Here is a 6,000-nt window from a genome sequence, read left to right as displayed (position 1 = left end):
TTAATGTAAGAAATACAGAAAAAATGAAAGAAATGAAGACAGAAAGAAAACAAAACAAACAAGAGAAAGAAAGAAAACAAGGAAAAAATAAAGAACAAACCAATTCACATGGCTCTCTAGACCAAGGGGGTAGACTTGAGGATGAGTTTCTTAACAAACTGATCTAACTCCATTTGACATCCAGTAACATTAACCAAATGTCTTTGACTTGTTTTACATTCTAGCTATTTTTCCATTTGCTTGTCAAACTTTGGAGAATTTGAACCTGATCCTGTATGGAGTTAGGTAGATCCAATTGGATTTCAATACTTAACTTCTAAGGAGGACCCCACTGAACCAAAACCTCCTCTTAACTACTAACCAAACTTCTAAACTAAAACATGGAGCTGCAACCTGGACTCAAGGGTAGATGTAACATAGTAAATCCGGGACACTCCAATTAGTATTATATGGTACGTTTCATATGGTAGGTCTCAATTTATGGATGTCCATCATCCATTTCGTGTGATATGTTAAGAATTGCAATTCGTACAATATGTTAGGAATTTGCAAAACTTTTGATATGTTACTAATTACAATTTGGGTTAAGGTTTGGGTTAGGAGTTAGGTTACAAGGGTTAGGGCAGGGTATTCACAAACGTTTTTTACCCATGACTCCATTTTGATATCTGAAAATACTCACGACCCCAACCATGTGAATTTTTTTAAATTTTTTTTTAATTTAGGGCTATGACAGTCAATTCAAAAACCTTCTAACAGTATTTCTGATTGTCTTCTCAACTCACCATCACATACTTTTAATGTGGGTCTATGACAGTCAATTTAAAATTAGTCTGACATAACGTCTCTTATCTCAACACCACTAATGAGATTGGTGTGCTTGATGCATGTTGTGTCGGAGCTTCTCAAAATCAGGGGGCGTGGTCGACAATGCGTACCTCATCTCTGCTGTCACATCCAACCTGGATTGATCTTTGGTTTAATGCAGACGAGAGCACCGAATCCAGCTTCACACAGATGTGCTTTCAAGACACCTGGGAACTCAAAAAAATTCAAGGTCAAATCATGACATCAGGGATCTTAAGGTCGAAAAGTCTGAGCTATAGAAAGAGCCCTGAGTTCTTAAGTTAGAATTCAGAGTCTGATAACTGTTAAAAATGATTTTTTCCCATTCGGAGTTTGTTTCTTTCCCGAGTTCCCAGTTCCACGTTGTTCTGAATGTGACATTAATGCTCAGCGGGAGACGTCAGAAACCAAAACTACTCCGTAGAGACCAGTGAATGCGCTGTCTGCAGCATTCGGTCACATGACAGCTCAATCAGCTATTCGATTTCACTTACCAGCATATAAACTGAGCCAGGATCACAGTCAAACGGATTAGGAAGTAGGTCCCAAAATTGGAGGTGAGCAGTCATCACTCATGTGGGACACTTACTGATGCTGTTTCCTGTTATTTTATTTTCATTACACAGTGTCAAGAAAGTCCGTTTTTTTTTTTTACATCCATTGAGAATGACAACAGTTCCTCTCTCAATTCGAAAAATCTAGCCACCAAAGCCTCAGTGTAAATCCACAGTTTTGAGAACAGGCATGCGCACCAATAACTTTTTTTGATGTAGTTTACAATTGAAGTTACCTGTTGCAGTGTATCTCAGTGCTGTGCTCATCTCTTTTGCCGCCAGTTGCTCTCAGTGTATGATACAATGGCAGAGGGAGACACATTCAAAACTAGGGTGCAGAGACTGCCCGCCGTCCCGCCATAGATGGAGCCCCATCTGTGCAAAAGCCCACCGTTCGATTCCATGGAATCTGTTTTTCATCAATATAGCCATGCAGCACACTGAACATCCCCTGTGCCTTTTCATGTTCGGGAATGGTGAGACAGATCAATATGTCCTTGTGAATAGCATCCCTCGACATGTGTAGTAAACAAAAGTCAATGCATCTCGGCCCTCATAGCTGAAGTCCATTTGGTGAGTATAAGCTGAGGAGTTTTTGAGTCGTTCAATCAAAGCATGGATTCTTTGTTTAACAGTGTTATCTGAAAAAAGCTATTGATGTGAGTTTCTTGTGCCTCTGCTTCCCCACACATTGTTTTCACCATATCAATTGCGGCCAGTAATATCAAAGTCTCTGCAATAGTGTGAGGTTTCATAGCGTACTGGGCCTAAACATTCACTGTGGGAATCATTCAAGTGCAACGGTCAAGTGCGGCCAATTCCCATTATCTAAGGGAGCTATCTTGTTGAATTTGATCTTTCAGATTTGAATAATTTAAATGTTTAAGGTTAACCACATTACAATGCTTTTGAGACACAAAGACGGTATTATAATATATAACGTTACACTAACGGTCAAAAGTTTGGACACACCTACTCATTCAAGGGTTTTTCTTTATTTTTAATATGATCTACATTGTAGAATAATAGTGATCTCATCAAAACTATGAAATAACACATGGAATCATGTAGTAACCAAAAAAAGTTAAATAAATCAAAATATGTTTTATATTTGAGATTCTGCAAAGTAGCCACCCTTTGCCTTGATGATAGCTTTGCACACTCTTGGCATTCTCTCAACCAGCTTCATGAGGTAGTCACCTGGAATGCAGTTCAATTAACAGGTGTGCCTTGTTAAAAGTTAATTTGTGGAATTTCTTTCCTTCTTTATGCCTTTCTTAGGGCTATGCCCCTTTTTCCTCCGCTTTCCGTCATGCCCAAAGTAAACTGCCTGTAGCTCAGGCCCTGAAGCCAGGATATGCATATAATTAGCTGATATCAGCTGATGTACGAAGGGCTATGTAAATAAATGTGATTTGATTTGATTAGTACCATTTGAAAGAAAACACTTTGAAGTTTGTAGAAATGTTAAAATATTGTAGGAGAATAGAAATGCGAGAGTAAGTGTAACGGCCGTCGTCGGTGGAAGAAGGTGAGGACCAAGGTGCAGCGTGGTAAGTGTTCATGATATTTAATATAATCAAAACTGAACACTAAACAAAATAACAACTAGGAAGAACGAACAAACGAAACAGTCCTGTCTAGTGATGACACTCAAAACAGAAAATAAACACCCACAAAACACAGGTGGAAAAAGGCTACCTAAGTATGATTCTCAATCAGAGACAACGACACCTGCCTCTGATTGAGAACCATACCAGGCCAAACTCAAAAATCAACCTAGAAAAACACTCACGCCCTGACCATACTAAAAACAAAAACAAAACAAAGGAACTAAGGTCAGAACGTGACAGTAAGGTCATATTGAAAATGAGCTCCCTGGATGCAATTCCTATGGCTTCCAAAGGGTGTCAGTAGTCTATGTTCAGGGTTTCAGGCTTGTAACTTCAAAAACGAATAAGAACTATCAGTTTTAGCAAAAGGACACAGTCTTGGAAATTCGTGTTTGCGCGCGCCATGAAGACAATATGCACCTGCTAAATCAATTTCCTATTGAACATACTTCTTTCCGTAAAAAAAAATTATAGTTTGCTTACATTTTAGGTTTAAATAGAAACGGATTTTGACTTGTTGAAACAAAGTTTAGGGGTAGATTTTTGGATTCCTTTTTCTGCACGTTGAACACGTGGATAACTCAAATCGATGGCACCAACTAAACAGATTATTTGGGATATAAAGAAGGATTTTATCTAACAAAACGACACTACATGTTATAGCTGGGACCCTTTGGATGACATATCAGAGGAAGAGTTTCAAAAAGTAAGTGAATATTTAATCGTTATTTGTGAATATATGAAACCTGTGCAGGTGGAAAAATATTTTGATGTGTGGCACCGTCCTCAAACAATCACATGGCATGTTTTTGCTGTAATAGCTACTGTAAACCGGACAGTGCAGTTAGATTAACAATAATTTAAGCGGGACTCCTATCCCTAAGAAGTTTTAATGCCTTTTAGCCAATCAGTTGTGTTGTGACAAGGTAGGGGTGGTATACAGAAGATAGCCCTATTTGGTAAAATACCAAGTCCGTATTTTGAAAAGAACAGCTCAAATAAGCAAAGAGAAACGACAGCCCGTTATTAATTTAAGACATGAAGGTCAGTCAATCCGGAACATTTCAATAACTTTGAAAGTTTCTTCAAGTACAGTTGCAAAAACCATCAAACGCTATGATGAAACTGGCTCTCATGAGGACCGCCACAGGAAAGGAAGACCCAGAGTTACCTTTGCTGCAGAGGATAAGTTAATTAGAGTTAACTGCACCTCAGATTGCAGCCCAAATAAATGCTTCACAGAGTTTAAGTACCTGCCACATCTCAACATCAACTGTTCAGAGGAGACTGTGAATCAGGCCTTCATGGTCGAATTGCAAAGAAACCAGTACTAAAGGACACCAATAATAAGAAGAGACTTGCTTGGGCCAAGAAACACAACCAATGGGCATTAGACCGGTGGAAATCTGTCCTTTGGTCTGATCAGTCCAAAGTTGCTATTTTTGGTTCCAACTGCTGTCTTTGTGAGATGCAGAGTAGGTGAACAGATGATTTCTGCATGTGTGGTTCCCACCGTGAAGCATGGAGGAGGAGATGGTTGAGGATGACTTGGACCGCAGAGTGAAGGAAAAGCCGCCAACAAGTGCTCAGCATATGTGGGAACTCCTTGGAGAGTGTTGGAAAAGCATTCCTCATGAAGCAGGTTGAGAGAATGCCAAGCATGTGCAAAGCTGTCATCAAGGCAAATGGTTGCTACTTTGAAGAATCTAAAATCTAAAGTGTTTTTTATTTGTGTAACACTTATTTGGTTACTACATGATTCCATATGTGTTATTTCATAGTTTTGATGTCTTCACTATTATTCTACAATGTAGAAAATAGTAAAAATAAAGAAAAACCCTTGAATGAGTAGGGGTGTCCAAACATTTGACTGGTACTGTGTGTATATTTATTTTCATCCGGATTTTGGAAATTCTCCCAACCCCTAGTTTGGGAACCGCCCGCTGGTTTAGGGGAAGGGTTGGCTGACATGCTAAGTAATTGTAAAGTTGTTAAAAAAAGTATTAAGCAGATGCAAAGTTTCTAATTAGTTAAAATACTAAAGTTGTCAGTGATGAGATACAAACACGCAACCTTCGGTTGCTAAACTTTAGTGTTATATGTCCATCCATCCACCCTACTTTTGTTTTTGCATTAAGTAAACTTCTCTCTTATGTAATACCAAACGTAACATATCATACTAAAGAGTGTCGGATTTACATTTACTATGTTTTGTCTAACCTCTTACTTTAACCATGAACCTATATCCTAATCTTAGACATAACACTAGATGTAGATTCAGAGCAGATAGCTCATGTACTATCTCAACAGGTCATGTGAAATAGCTGATGTTGTTTCTAGCGTGGCCATCTAGTGATTTCCATACCTCCCCCTCCTCCTTCCTCCACTTACAAGGGCTCTGATGGCAGCCATGTTTACTTTGTCAGAGCCAATCAGAGACTAGGCCAGTAGCGCGCTCTGAGGACACAGACACTGATAGTGGATGGGTAAGGGGCGAGAGAGAGATAGAGAGAGTAATGCAGGCAGTTACATAAGGGTGTTGTGGGAACAGAGTCTCCCGAGAAAGAGTGATGAGGGAGAAGGAAGGGAAAAGCAAACAAACAGTGGAAACATGCTAACTAACCAGTATCAGCAGAGTCTGGATGCAAGTCAGTTAGTGTTAAAGTGGTCAGTGTTAAAGTCACTCAAAGTTGGTCAGTGTTGAATCAAATCAAATCACATGTTATTTGTCACATACACCAAATACAACAGGTAACAACCTTACAGTGAAATACTTACTTACAAGCCCTTAACCAACCATGCAATTTTAAGAAAAATATGTTAAGTAAAAAATAAGAAAGAAAAGTAACAAATCATTAAAGAGCAGCAGTAGATAACAATAGCGAGGCTATGTACAGGGGTTACAGGTACAGAGTCAATGTGCGGGAGCACCGGTTAGTCGAGGTAATATGTACATGTAGGTAGAGTTAAAGTGACTATGCATAGAT

The sequence above is a fragment of the Oncorhynchus masou genome, chromosome 11 (assembly GCF_036934945.1).
Source record: "Oncorhynchus masou masou isolate Uvic2021 chromosome 11, UVic_Omas_1.1, whole genome shotgun sequence".
Taxonomy (NCBI): Eukaryota; Metazoa; Chordata; class Actinopteri; order Salmoniformes; family Salmonidae; genus Oncorhynchus; species Oncorhynchus masou.
The sequence above is the reverse complement of the archived record's forward strand: the minus strand, read 5'-3'. Positions refer to the sequence as shown.